The sequence below is a fragment of the Tamandua tetradactyla genome, chromosome 1, assembly GCF_023851605.1.
Source record: "Tamandua tetradactyla isolate mTamTet1 chromosome 1, mTamTet1.pri, whole genome shotgun sequence".
Classification (NCBI taxonomy): domain Eukaryota; kingdom Metazoa; phylum Chordata; class Mammalia; order Pilosa; family Myrmecophagidae; genus Tamandua; species Tamandua tetradactyla.
Window position 1 is genome coordinate 169,225,178 of NC_135327.1, and position 15,481 is coordinate 169,240,658.

The 15,481-nt window shown below is 36.4% G+C and overlaps 1 protein-coding gene and 1 pseudogene across 2 annotated transcripts in view; both read left to right on the top strand.

Moving 5' to 3' along the window:
• The window catches only part of SND1 (staphylococcal nuclease and tudor domain containing 1), a 499,108-nt gene that overhangs the window by 119,809 nt on the left and 363,818 nt on the right, over positions 1 to 15,481 (top strand). The gene's annotated exons all lie outside the window — the stretch shown is intronic.
• Positions 295 to 9,428, top strand: LOC143652763 (large ribosomal subunit protein uL4 pseudogene; annotated as a pseudogene).

Sequence of the window (15,481 nt, forward strand, 5' to 3'; positions counted from 1 at the left end):
TATAAGCAGGAACTAGTTACGAATAAAGTTGTCTGTTGTCTGTTATTGCTAAGCTTCAGACCCCCTGATCTCGTCTTCCTTCCTTCCTTCCTTCCTTCCTCCCTTCCTTCCTCCCTCCCTCCCTCCCTCCCTCCCTCCTTTTCTTTCTTTCTTTCTTTCTTTCTTTCTTTCTTTCTTTCTTTCTCTCTCTCTCCCTCCCTCCCTCCCTCCCTTCCTCCCTCTCTCCCTCCCTCCCTCCCTCCCTCTCTCTCTCTTTCTTTCTTTCTTTCTTTCTCATTCCTTAATATTGTTCAAGCTCCATTTCATAGGAAGCAACATTCCCCCAAGGGTACTTTACAAATACTTTTTTAGTCACTGTTCAAATCACTCTGGATTTATCAGTGCATCATTCTGGACAACCTACAAAATTTCATGTCCTATCCAAGGTTCCATGTACTTGTGGTGTTCAGTTAACCCTCTACATAAGTTACATAAGGAAATGTCACTAGTCAAATGATAAATTTTGTACCAAATAAACATTTTTTTGCTTTAGTTTTACATATAAGTTAAAGTTTTAAAATATGAGTTGTCATCTATAAAAAAATAGTTTTGATTTTAATTTATAGCTTCATAAGATTCTCAAAAGGTAATCTCTCTACCATATGTTTTGTTGTTCCTATCTTTTCTTTGCCATTATTAAGGGAAAAACCTCTACAAACTGTTTTTTACCTAATTTTCTCTATTATCGTAATCTTTTTAGTAGTGGCTTTTTTGTCTAACAGAGACCGTCCCTTTATAAGTTCATTCATGCATTCAAGTATTAAGGACCTACTGTGTGTCTAAGCATTTACTAATTGCTGATATTACAAGAATGTGAACCTGATGAACTAGAAGCTGTGTTATAATTTCATTGTGTATTCTGAATAAATTTGTAGGTCATCAGAATTTCAGTTTATAGCAAAATACTGTTTAGAGCCCATATAAACTATATAAAAGATTCCAAAAATGAAATTGAATTGGTTTATGGGTATCCATATACATCTTAACTAGGTCTTCTGGAAAGCACTGTTTTCATCACTTCTCCATCTGGTTTTCTAGGTCACCCAGGTCTGTCGTTTTGCCCATCAAGTACAAGATTAGAACACTGAAGAATTCTGAATATTTTGCCTGCATCTAATTACAGCTCAACTTTTCTGAGTTCAACTAAATTAGCCATCCCCAACCCAAATATGTTTCTTTTTGTGTGAGAGGGTGTGAAGGTGTTGGGGAGAGATGTACTTTTAACATCTATATTTAAATTCCTTTATAAGGGAAATTTCTAGATCTGATAGGGTTACAGTGAAAGCTGTTTGTGATTTCACTGACCTGCTATAGTTTTGTGGATTCTTTTTGGAATTTCAAAGTTGAAAAGCTATAGCCACCATTTCATCTGGTATATTGGAGAAATTTGCTTCCTTGATTAGCTGAGAAATTTAAAGTTAAGGGTGGGAAGCTGAACAAGGTCATTGAGATGCCAAAGATAGAAGTAGCTTTACAGAGACATAGATATTTTAAAATAAACAATTGTCATATTTTGTAATACTCAACTATCTTTTCCATCTTTTTCTAGAAGGCTTCAGCTTTAGGAAGCTGGAAGCTCCTATTTTGATTGCATTTCTTTACCCATACTTCAAAGCTAACTTCTGTCTGGTCTTACCAGTGGCCTCATTGCTAATACCCATCTTTTCTTGAAAGCTGTTAGAATTAGCTTCCTTCCTGTCCAGAAGCAAATCCCTTCCTCTTCTTTGTTCAAAAACACGTGTGTCTTTAAAAATTATCCTGTTTCGGCCTTCTCCTCTCTCGGCCATGGCATGTGCCCATCCATTGATAATGGCATACTCTGAACTGGGCAAATTATGTGGCAAAAATGTTACTTTACCTGCTGTATTCAAGGCTTCTATTAGACCGGATATTGTGAACTTTATTGACACCAGCTTCCTCAAAAGGAATAGACAGCCCTATGGTGTCAGTGAGTGAGCCAGGTCATCAAACCAGTGCTGAATCCTGGGGCACTGGCAGAGCTGTGGCTCAAATTCCTAGAGTTTGAAGTGGTGGGACTCACCAATATGGCCAGGGTGCTTTTGGAAATATGTGTTGTGAAAGCTGTATGTTTGCACCAACCAAAACATGGTGTCAGTCGCGCAGTAGAGTAAACACAACACAGAAGGGATGTACCATCTGCTCTGCCCTGGCTGGTTCAGCCATACCAGCACTGGTCATGTCTAAAGGTCATCGTATTGAGGAAGTTCTTGAACTTCCCTTGGTGGCTGAAGATAAAGTTGAAGGCTACAAGAAGACCAAGGAGGCTGTTTTGCTTCTTAAGAAACTTAAGGCCTGGAATGATATAAAAAATGATATCCCAGCAAATGAGAGCTGGCAAGGGCAAAATGAGAAACTGTTGTTGCATACAACACAGGGAGCCATACATCATCTTTAGTGAGGACAGTGGTATCATCAAGGTCCTTCAGAAACATCCCTGGAATTACTCAGCTAAATGTAAACAAAGCAGACATTTTGAAATTTACTCCTGGTGGGCATGTGGAACATTTCCGTATTTTGACCGAAAGTGCTTTCTGCAGGTTAGTCAACTTGTATGGCACTTGGTGTAAAGCTGCCTCCCTCGAGAGTGACTACAACCTTCCCATGCACAAGATGATGAATACAGACCATAGCAGAGTCTTGAAAAGCCCTCTGAGCACCATGCAAGAAGAGTCATCGCTGAGTTCTAAAGAAGAATCCACTGAATAAAGCCTGAGAATCATATTGAAACTAAACCAATATGCAAAGATTATACACCAAGACAGAATTCTTTGCCCGGCCAGGAATCACAAACTCAGGGTGGATAAAGCTGTAGTAGCACTAGAGGCCAAATCATATGAGAAGGCAAGAAGGCTGTAGTGGGGAAGAAAGGAAAGAAGGCTGTTGGTGTTAAGAAGAAGCCACAAAAGCAGAAGCCTTGGAAAAGAAGGCTGCAGCTACCTAGAAACCAGCAGAAAAGAAACCTACCACAGAAGAAAAAAGCCTGCTGTGTAAGTTGCTTGTTCCATAAAACTCAAAATCATTTGGATGCATTTTGAATAAAGACCAGATTCAGATTTAAAAAAAAAAAAATCCTGTTTCAGTTCATGTTCAGGTACAACTTTTGTAGAGCAGGCATGATTACCATAACATTTTCCAAAACGTTGAACCTTCTTGCATTTTCGTTCAAAATTACTAACCGCAGGGGTGCAAGGGTAGTTCAGTGGTAGAATTCTTGCTTGCCATGTGGGAGACCCGGGTTCAATTCCCAGCCCATGCACACCCTGCTCACAGCCCCACCCCCCCAACCAAAAAAAAAGAAAATTCAACAAATGGTGATGCATTAACAGGATAGTCACACGGAAAAAGGATGACATACCTTTTTCCAAAAAAAAATTTCCAGCATACCAAAAAAAATTATTAACCATTTTTTATTATCCTTAGGAATTATATTCCTGAAATTAATTAATATAGGATTAAATTGTATATCTTTGTTAATGATGCTCAAAAATATCTGTGGCTTTCATTTATATTTGTTCTCATAATGTGGCAGAAAGACCTTTGGAGTGAGAATAGATCTGGATTCTATTCCTTGATCTCCCACTGTCTTGCTTTATGGTCACAGGTAAAAAGCCTAACTTAGCCTCTTTGAGCTTGATTCCATTATCTGTAAGTGGAAGCTTTAGACTAGATCAGCAGGACGTCAGGGAAATATGGCCAGACTAGTAACTGAAATATTTTGGAAACCAGGTTTAGTAGAGAGAAGATTTTGCCCCAGACTTTATATCTAGAACTATACTGAGCCCCAAGTAAGGTTTGTGGCACATGATGCTGACTCTTATCTGAGGCAGGCTTGACATTCTGAATAACTGATAAATTTAAACTCATAGCTATTTAATTAATAAATGCTTTAGTAAAATCCTATTCATTTTATTTTTCAAGAAATAATTATGAAAGAAACTACATATGCAATGGCATCATGTACTTTGCTCTGGGGACCAATCAGCCAAACTTGCTAAATAAATGGATCGCTTTATAAAATGTGCATAATCTTTGTTGGAGTTGTCTCCCTTCTGAAACTCTTATCTAAGGAAGGGATTTAAAAGAAGAGCCACACTTTGTGCCAGAAGATGCTCATTATAACAAGACTTCTTAGAAAAATTAGAATTAGTCTAAATAGCCAGAAATAGCGGAATAGTTAGGTAAATTGTCAATATTCCATTAAAATTTTTTTTAATTGAGTTATAACTTTTAGTAAAGTGTAGAAATCTTATGTGTACAGTCTGGTGACTTTTATGACATATGCATGTAACTGTTTGTTTTGATTCTGTGGCTGTCAAGATTACGAAGATTACAAATCTACCTGGAAGATTACTTAGGATGCAATGTTAAGTGATCAAAAAGGCAAAGATAATTTTATATATTCTACCATTATAATTGTGTAAAAATATGTGAGCATGTGGTAAAAGACTGAAACGGACCCCTTTTAAAAGGGCCCAGTTAAAAATTGTCAAACAACAAACCCTAAAATCTGTTCTGTAACTAGTTCTTGAAGTGTACTCTTAAAATTATTACTCTTCCTTTCTTTCCTTTGTATATATATTTCACAATAAAAAGCATTTAAAAAAAAAACTGTGTTCAGATAAAGAATTTAATGAATTTTTGTTTTCAGTTTCCCTAAAGGATTTTGTTTTTTGTTTTTTGTTTTTTGTTTTAACTAGATTTAGCTATATAAATGACTCTTCTATTCAAAAGATAATTTTTGACCAGGAAACTTCACATTAAGGCTTGGGCTTCTCTTATGCTCTCAGTAATTGCAGTCTCACTCTTTGGCATTCTTCTAAAACAGTGATCCTCAAACATTAATCTGAGGTTCCTTTATGTTCTTAGCAGTTGTTGAGGATCCTAAAGAGCTTTTGTTTATGTGGATAATATGTATTGGTATATACTGTGTTAGAAATTAAAATTGAGAAATTTAAAAATACTAATTTAATTCATTTAAAAATAATGATAATAAGCCTATTGCATGTTAACATAACAATTGAAAAGAGGGTCACTGTACTACATTATTCAAATCTCTTTAACGTATGACTAAATAGAAGACAGCTATTTATCTGTTTATCTGTTTCTGTATTATTTTCATTGTAATATATAAAATTGAAGTATTGGAAGAAATTGCATTAACACGCGTAAGTAATTGGAAAAGGCAAGACCAGAGGTCTTTAGTTTATACTTCTAGAATGCTCCTCTAAATCAGCAGTATTTTCCAAATGACATTGTGAATAATATCGAACACACTACCTGAACCCTTAGAAATCTTTTGACTTAAAGAATGTGTGGTATAGAATGTTGATAAACAATTCTTGGTTAGATTTATTCCTTGACACTTATACTTATTTTAGTAGCTGTGGAAATTTTCTTGATTTCTTCTTCCAGTTGTTCGTTACTAGTATATAGAAACACTACTGATTTTTGGGTACTGATCAAGAAATAATTATGCTCTAGTATTTATTGCTCTAGTAGCTTTGCTGTGGACTTTCCTCTATGTAGGATCATGTTATCCGTAAATAGAGAAAGTTTTACTTCTTTTCCATGCCTCATTTCTTTTTCTTTCCTAATGGCTCTGGCTGGAACTTCCAGTAGAATATTGAGTAACAGTGGTGATAATGGGCATCCTTGTCTTGTTCCTGTTCTTAGAGGGAAAGTGTTCAGTCTATTTCTCCACATCCTTTCCAACACTTATTTTCTGTTTTTAAAATAGTAGTTATACTAGGGTGTGTGAAATGGTATCTCATGGTTTGGATTTGCATTTGTCTAATGGCTAATGACGTTAAACATCTTTTCATGGGCTTATTGGCCTTTTGTGTATCTTCTTTGGAGAAATGCCTCATCAGATCTTTTGCCTTTTTTAAAATTGGGTTGTTCATCTTTTTGTTGTTGAGTTATAGGATTTCTTTATATATTCTGGATGTTTTATCCTTATCAAATATATTGTTTCCAAATATTTCCTCCTATTCTGTATCTTTCTTAAGTCCTTTCATGCACAGAAGCTTTACTTTTCAATGAGGTCTCATTTATCTATTTTTTGTTGTTGTTCATACATTTAATGTACAGTCATGAAACCATTGCCTTACAAAAGTTCTTGAAGATGTTTCCATATGTTTTCTTTTTAGGAATTTATAGTTTTGGTTCTTGTATTTGATCCATTTTGAATTAACTTTTTATTTGGTGTGAGTTAGGGGTATATCTTCATTCTTTTCTGAAGAGATTGTACTTTCCTCACTGAGTAGACTTGGTACTCTTTTTAAAAATTAGTTGGCCATAGATGGAAGGTTTTATTTCTGAACTCTTATTTGATTTCATTTGTCCATATGTTTGGTACTGTTAATTTAATATTTGTTCATTGACTTATTGACATTTGATAGCAAGTGTTCTTTTTTTATTAAGAAAAAATTATGGGCAAAAATCCAAAACTGAGACATTTTATTACTAACTTAGTTTTTGCTAAAATCATTACTATATTTAAAAAATAGTTTTGATGACACTTTTTCCTACACTGTTTCAGAAGCACTACTGTTCTATAAGAACATTATTTTAGAGCAATTGAAATATGGTTTCAAGGCATATAAATCTAATTTTATATAATGATTTAAATATTTATTGAATGCTAATACAGTCCGTATATTACAGCTTTTAAATTTCTTTTGCCAGAGGAGCTCTCTTCCACCCTTTTACCTCTTTACCTACATAATGTGTGGTTTCATGTTTCTTTTGGTTAGCTCCATTTAATAGATTTTGTGTGTATGTTTGTGTGTTTGTGTGTTAGAGAGAGAGAGAGAAGGGGGGGTGGAGAGGGAGAGAGAGAGAGAAAGGGAGAGAGCTAGAGAGGCGAGAGAGAATGAGAGAGTTATATAATAGGGCATCTGGCTTTTCATGGTCCTTAACTCTGCGAGGAACTCCCCATCCTCATTAGGTTTCTGATGTTGCTGTCTTGTAGATGCTGCCGAAGGCTTCCTCTGCCCTCAGCCACCATCTTCAGTTTGCTTGGTGTAAAGTAGAATAACAGAACTATACTAAATCAGAACCTTCACACATGTAGCAGGTTATTATCAAATGTTTTTTAATGTTTGTATATTTGAATTTGCCTTGATCTGATTTTTATAAATCGTGTCCCTTATTTTTTTTTTTTTATGGCATTTCTGGGCTAAAGTGAAGGATTTGGGATCAGCAAAAGAATAATTTTCCCATTGGTACCAAATGATGTTTCCAGGACTGGTTTGTAAGATCAGATATGAGTTTTTCAAGTTGAATCCTTTTCTAATGGGCCCCTGGGAAATGTCTTAGCTAAATTGCAACAGTGACTGGTGAAGTCGATCGAGGTAAATTGCTCCCATTGCTGAGGGTTCAGAAACCAGGCGGTTGAAGCTAAAATTCCAGGGTAAATCGGGCAGAACTATTGCAGATGGTTTCCTCCTTGAATAGAAGAGAGGTCTGGTGACACTCTTGATGAATGGGAAGAGATTAAAACTTGATTTTTTTTGCAACAAATTGAGAAAATGCTGTGTGGGAGGCTAAAGGGAAATTTATGAAAAGACCATCAGAATCATGTAGGTGATTCTTTTCGATATTGGCTATAAATGTAGCCTTCATAACATTGTACTCTCTAGTAGTTTATATCAGAAATGTAGCACCAAGAAACATTTGGTGGTGTTTACCCTCAGAGAGCTCCAAGTTATGTCTAGCTCCAACTCCTGTTGTGTTTGAGGAAGTCACTTAAGCTCTCTGCAGAATGAGAATAATGATACAACACAAAATTGTGTGATAATATCAAATTCTTCATAATTGGTAAAATTCTATACTAACAACATCTGTGTATTATGCTGAATTCTGTTAAGTGCAGGAAGTGCTGAATTAAGGACCAAATTTAAATCCTTAAATTAAGGATTTTCTGGCTGAGGCCTTTCTGAGTTGGTGGGATACATTATGAATGTCTGGAAATGCAAATTTTTTGTGTTCTCCCAATGGAGAGAATTTCTTTTATTTTAGCTTTCTGTGTCTCTTGGAAATTGTTCCTTCATAGATGTTTTAGAAGCTCATATCTTTCATTTATCTCGGAGAATAAAGGACTTGGTGGTTCTATTAGTTGATGAGAATTGCGTGACCATCACTTGTAAGGGGTAGCTTAATATAATTATTAGGTTGCAGCTCTCCCAGATCTATTAGATGATCATATTTGCTTTCCTTCTTCCTTCATCTATAAGCACTTAGATGTTTATTCATCATTTGCTTGAACTCAGCATCATATGATTAGAAAATCAAAATTAATGCTGAATGCCAAAAGTAGAAATTTCCATAGTGTTGTTATGATGGTATCAGCTCTTTTGCCTTCCAAGAGTTTAAGAATTTGTGTTCCTGATGGGTTGATTCTGGTTTGTGTGAACTTTCCTTCTGTAGAGCACTACTTGACAGTCCTATTCTTTCTACCTCCTAGAATTATTCTTGTTTGTTTTTTCCTGGAAAGTCTTTTATTGGGTTGATCATCAAGGAGAGACTCCCTTTATCTGGACCTACATTTACAAGGGAGTCAGAACTTAGGTGTAGGCCATGGGACACTGAAGGTGTGCAGGAATGGGGTCTGTATCTATGGGAAGTCAGGAAATTGTCCAGGAATGTTCAGGACGTACTCTGTGGGGCGGCATTGGAGTTTTTGGAATAGAGGAGGGCCCTGGGTAGTCATTAGCAGTCAATGACTAAGAACAGGAGAAACTCTGGGCTGGGATTTCAGGAAGAAATGGGCTTCGGAGGATGCTGAGCCTCACGATGGAGGACGCCAGGAAGAGCAGGTAGAAGCGGAAGAGCAGCATGTCCATCATGTGGCTGAACTGCATCCACAGGCCAACCAAGTGCTACTTCTGGGCCTCGTGCTCCTGCTGGGCCCATGTTGGTTCAGGGTGCCCGTTTACTCTTCCTCCTAGAATTATTCTTACTAAGAATTTGGTGCAACTAAATATTTTCCTCTTTTCCCCTACCATTCTGTCCGTGTCTAATTTAGGCTGAGTTTCTCTGGGCTCTAAGTGCCTATGTTCTGTGGTTTGTAAAGTGCTGTGTAGTTTTATAACCTCTATAAATAACGAAGTATAGCTTATGGCAATAACACCGTGACACCCTGCACATTTAAAGTGTGTGTGTAAGAGCAAAAAAGGGGGAGAGGGACATATATCTTGAGTATGAAATGTCTAGCATGCACAACTATTATTGCCTCATACTCGTCAGCCCAGCTTCTGTTTTTGTTCATTTTCTAGCAGATGACATCCCTTATCTTTGGGACATTTTGTAAACATAAATTAGGTTTGGCGATATTCCCCTATTCGCTCACTCCCCTTCCACCCTGCCCCCGCACCCCCACCCCCCTTTAAAAAATGGCTGAAGTGGAAAGGCTGTTCCACAGCCTGGTGTGATTTCCATTTAGCTATTTGCATGCTAGGGGCCCTGCTTCCTACCTTGGTTTCCCTGTTTTATTTCAGTGGATCGCCACAGATGCCTTCACAGATCTGGGAGATGTGAAGCTAGGAGTGAAAGAGTATTTTTGTCAGCCTTGTCAGTGTAGTCTGATCAATTGCAGGTGTTAAAATGGTAGACTTTCAATTAAAAGGCTCTAGCAGGGAGTCTGTTTTGGTAATGAAAGTGATTAAGAAGGCTCAATCACTTCTTTCTTTTGGTTTGTGTGTTTGGCTAAAATAGCTTGTTTTTCTGTCTAATTATACTCTCTGAAGTTCTAATAACTCTTAGGTTCTAATAATGATTCTTACAAATCTACTAGTTCTGTTCCATTGTGGTGATCGATGTTGGGGACCAAGAAGAACGTAGTTTCCGGATGGGAAACAGCTTAATGCCAGCTGTCTTCTATTCTCCCTCATTCTATGGAGTGAACAGGAATAAATGTTGGTTTCCTTTAAATGCTGTAATATAAGCACATCCTGAGTCTGCGTAAAATGCCATATATACATGATTTATCAACAAAATCTCCAAGTTATAATAGGCCCAAAAGCGTTCATTTTGGTGTATAAAGGGTATAGGTAGAATAAACAGATTCTCAAAATTAATTGCAGACTGACCCCCATCTGATTATATAGAAACCTAAATCTAGAGAGTGAGTTAATTATCTTCGGACCCTTTCCTCCATACATACCTGACAATCCTGAGAAAGAGCCTAGAAGAGGGTTTGCTGTAAAATTGGGCTGGATAATTGAATATGTTATAGCTCTACAACCATCATAATCTGGGACATATATTGAGCGTGAATAATTGTCAGTGATGAGCTGCCTTGTTTATCTATCAACACCTCATTAACAGCCTGTCACCTCTGTCTTTCCTTATTAGAGTCGTCTCTCTCATTTTAATAAAAGTTTGTCTTTCCATGTCTGTTTTTGTACCTAGCTGTCTGTTCATTCTCAGAGGACCTAGGTATTTGTTTTGTATCAGTTTTCCCTTATGATAGATGTGAACCAGAATTTGTTCTTCTAGTAAGAGGATTACAAAAGTATGAGAGAGCCGGTAGCTATCCTGGGGGTGCTCATTGACTCGAATGGTTACCAATTTTGCTTGTGATTTTGGTTGGTAATATCTTATCTTCTGATTGTGGCCTTGTCGTTGTAGTCATTTGTATTGAGTCGTTAGGTGCTATTATTTATGTAGCGGAAGTTTTCTGTGATCTTCATATTGAAGACTACTTTTTAGTGAAGGGAGAAAACTGACTAAAGATTGGGAAGTGATGAGTCTTGTCTTTGTGTGAGTGTTCGTCTCGTTGAGTCATTCGGTGTTGATATTCTCTTGTAGCCAATCAAATAGGGGAGTTGGGGTTTTAAATTTAAATCTCAGAATGACAAATTAGAATGGTTTTGTATCTTATTCGTGACTAGAATCTGAGGTCAGAGTATGGGATGAAAATTGTATATAGTGAAAATCAAACTTGAAAATTTTTCCCATTAGTGTCATTTAGCACACACTGAAGTGCTTCAGAATGGTCACATGGTCTAGGATGAGAAACAGTTAGTCAAGAAGTCCTTTCTTGTAAGTGGAATTGGGAGGGGACAGAACTAGATAGCCAGAAATTTCTAATGTCATTTTGCCTCCCTCCCTTCTCCAGTAAGTTAAATATGTGTGTGTGGCAAATTCTTTGTCCTTATTATACCTCTAGAGTTCAGAATGAATTTCTCCTAGGGAAGTAAATAGCATATGATTCATATAATTATTAGGAGATTGAATTGGGGATAGATGAGGTATTGATACTGTTGGTGAAAATGTGTCAGCTGCAGATCCAGAATTAAGAGTGGTAAACAAAGAGGACTTGGGTTTGTTTCTAGTGGCCGAGAAACATTAGGTAGAGTGTTTAAAGAAATGGTGATGCTGAATAGCTGAGCCCTCCTTTCTTGGGGGTAAGGAGGTGATGAGTAATTAGAAGCTTGGACTGTCTGTCCACACACAGGTCAGGTGGTATATGCTCTTTTTTCATCAAAGGTCAGGATGTGAACATATTGCCCAGTTTTGTTGAATTCTTTGCCATTACAGGGTGATTTCTCCTACTTAGTGTATTGAGTTATTACCGAATTCTGAGGGCTGTTTTGGTTTCTCTTTAGCACCTGTCCAGTGAATTCTATTCTGGCGCTTCTTCCTGGTATCTCTTCTGATAGCTATAAAGTGATCACCTTCTGTTCCTTGTCCAGGTGTATTTATTCTGTGTATCTTATTCCTGAGTGGGGTTCTTTGAAATGTACCTTTTTTTCCCCATGCATAATATTGACAGAGTATTTAAAAATTTTGTATGTGTGTGTGTTTTTAAAATATGGAATTCCATATATATGGTGTGTATTCTCAAATCTTCTCTATTCCTTTTCCATTACAGAGGCAGCTGTGTTAACTGGAACAGTGCCCTATTGTAGCCCACTACTGCAGTGTGCATTACTTAATCCTCTCTACCTTTAAAAAAATCCCAGCCTGTAATGAATTAAATAGTTTTTGACGCTTCCTAATAAGGATATTTATGGGTCAGGCTGGCACAATTCCACAGAAGCACAAAAGAAGTCTCCTTTGAGTTGAAGAATTAATGTAGAGGCATTTTTTTGAATGGAGGGAAATGGAAATGTTTCAGAACCTTTTGCTGCCCATGGCCCACCTAGCCTTCCAGCTTTGTGCCACTCACCTTCATCAGAGTACAGGATGCCAGGCAGCAAATACCATAGTTCAGAAGGTCCTCAACTCATACTGTTATATTAGTTCATCCCTCATTCATTCATTCAATGAGTTTTTTCAAATATCATCAGATATTTCTTTAGCACCGCTAAGGAATTTAAATATTCTTCTGTACCATGTTAGTTACTGAGGTTATATTACAAATATTTTAGAAATATTAAAAATATTTTAGAAAATGCATGGGAGTGGAGAGTGAATCAGGATAAAATACAAATATATACAATGTAGGCTGAATAAAAGTGCTTTAGGAGAGGCACTAAAACAAAATACCAAAGAAATTCACAGGGAGAAAGAAGTTAGAGGGTTGGGATACTGCATAGCTTGATAGTACTGTAACTGGTATTGATAATAAATAGCATGTACCAGTAAACCATTTATCTTTTATGTTTACTCTGTGGTCTCATCAGCACTGAGCTAAGGGTTTTGCCTTCACTCTTTAATTGATTGCTCCCAAAGTCAAAACCCTAGGAGGTAGGGGTTTTATCTCTATTTTACATGTAAGGAAACTGAGGCTTGAAAAGGTTAAGTTTTATATGCAAGGTCAAACAGCAGGTGAGTGGAACCCTTCAGAATAGAATTGAAACTGTACTTCTAACCACCACATCCTACTATTTAAATTCTCTCGCTTTTCAATTCAGTGCTCTATTTAGGTCACCAGTTCCTTCAATTAAAAACAAAAGTTCAGTGAAATGAATGTGTTGAGTAATTTGTGTTGTGCTGAATGCTTTTTGCTATTTCATGCTATACACTTAATTACTTCTATTTGCTTATTGCTTAATTACATCAAATGCAGTAGTCCCTTTGTCATCTTTTTGCAAAACTGGCCGTTATTTACTGTGACTTAAGAAGACCAAAAAGTAGAGTGAGCGCACTAATTTTAAATTTTGGTGGCAAGAGTTCTTTGCAGTAATTCATTCTTTATGAATGCACTGATATTTCATTGGTCAAAGCATGTGTTTAGTCAGAATACAGCTATTCAGCGTGGAAGCATCAAACAGCTGTCACTGTGAAGCATCTTTTCCAGGCACCAGGATGACATCTGGACTCAGTATTTTAGTGTGAGAGAAATGGTTCTTGCTAATCGTGTTGTCACAGAATCATGCATCAAACAGAGCTGGGGGCTGTGTTTCTCTGCCGATTGCCTTCTGATTGTTATCTACCCTGAGTTAATATAAAGAAAATGATCAGCTTGGGGCAAGAGGCTAATCCTTGACATAAACATGCTATTGGTTTCTCAGAGGATCACATTTAAGTTTCTTTATTTTCCCTGGATTGGTGTAAGTGACTTGAATGGGTGATGTTTGGCCCAGCTGTAAGCTAGTTCGGTGCCTTTGTTCATACTCTTCCACGTGGTTGGTCTTAACCATTTGAGGTCCACATTCAAGTAGAGTGATTATACTTGATATGAACCATACATAATAGAATACAAGGGGTGGGAATAGATATAAAGTAGTACTTGTCAATAAGGTTTTTCAGCTATGATAGATGAAAAATAAAGCTTTACATATATGAAATATATCCTGCCTTCTTTATGGAGATTACCACAGTTCTTTGATTCTCAAAAAGTCCTTTCTTTTTCCCTCACTGTTTTGGGGTCAAAATTTACAGCCATAATCGAGAGTTGTATTTTCAGTGGCATATAAAATAATAGTTTGTCTTACAACAACTGGTATCTTTGATTTTGGTTAAATGTGAAAGCTAGCTCCATTATGCATCACTATTTTGTTCTAACCTCTACTCTCATCTCTGTTTCTGTCGACTTGGTGGTTTGCTCAGCAGATTTAGGGCACCTAGGTTCTTTTGGTTCGGGCCTGACAGTGTATTTAAAAATATGTGGTATTCATTGTTCATTATTGGGTTTTCGTGGTCATTGGGTAATTTATGTCACACTTCAGAACTTATGTAACATTTGAGAATTTCGGTTGCTAGAAAGTTGATGTCTAACTTAAATGCATCAGAAGCATCGTCTTCACAAATATAATCAGTGCAGAAAAACATTAGAGGAGTGGAGCATATATTTCAGTGAAATTTCATTTAGATATAATGTTGTTTACCTTCACCAAGATAAAGAAAGAGAAGTTTCTACGTCCTTGAATCTTAGAGGACTGAGACCTGGAGGAGACTGTGAGAGTCTGTGTCCTTTTTCAAACTAGTCAAAATTAGATTTAAATACCACAGATAATTATACTCTTTCTTGTGGACAAAGGTTTAGTATTTCTTTATCCATCCTATGGGAAAATTTTCTTTCTTTGCTTGCAAAATCCTTTCTGTAAATAGTGGGCTTTGTGTCCTCAGTTCGAGAGAGAGAGCTCTATCTTTGAAAAAAAAAAACAGGTTTAGTATCTTGGCTTTTTTTTTAGATGATCATTTTAAAGGTTGGAAGAAATGAAGTATATTAGATTTAGTTTGCTTATACCAGATTTGTCTTCATTCCTTAAATATAACCCATATTTTGGTTATTTTTAGAAGTCATCAGATAATATCCCCCCATTTCCATCTATTCCATCACAATACTGACAAATATGATAGTACAGCTTACTTTTAGAGGGCCACTTTGACACTGTTGTTTACATGCTGTGTAAAAATAAATAATTAAACTTATAGTTTGTATTTAAATTACTAAGTAATGTCCTAAATAGATATCTCTAGGCACTATCTGGTGAACAGATCATATGGACCAGAGACATTTGTTTGATACATTTGCATTATAGCAGAAAGAACCCTGAATCGTGTCCCACAAAAATGACAATCTCTCAGCATTCCTTTGACATTTAGATAATGCATAACTCAAGTCTTCAGTTTCTTCCTTAGTGACATAATAGATGTAATCACTTGATTTCAGTCAATAAGTATATTTCACTATTTAATAATGAAACTTATTTTGTTTTCCATTTGAAAACCTAGAGAATGGGCATCAGGTTTTTAATGGTCTTCTGGATTATGCTGACTTATTTGGTATACGAACACTAGTTTGTGTAAATGACTGTATATTAAAGATCATAAAACATTTCTAAAATGATGATGGTTTGAAAGGATAGAACTAATACCCCCAAGGAAGCAAATTCTCTTCTGACTTAAAAAAGAAAAAAAGCTTTAGTTTTTCTATTCTGGTTATAAAAGTAATTTCCAAATTCGAACAATATATTTGAGAATGAAAATTCTTATTAATCAAAGTGGGTATTACGGATGGATTAAG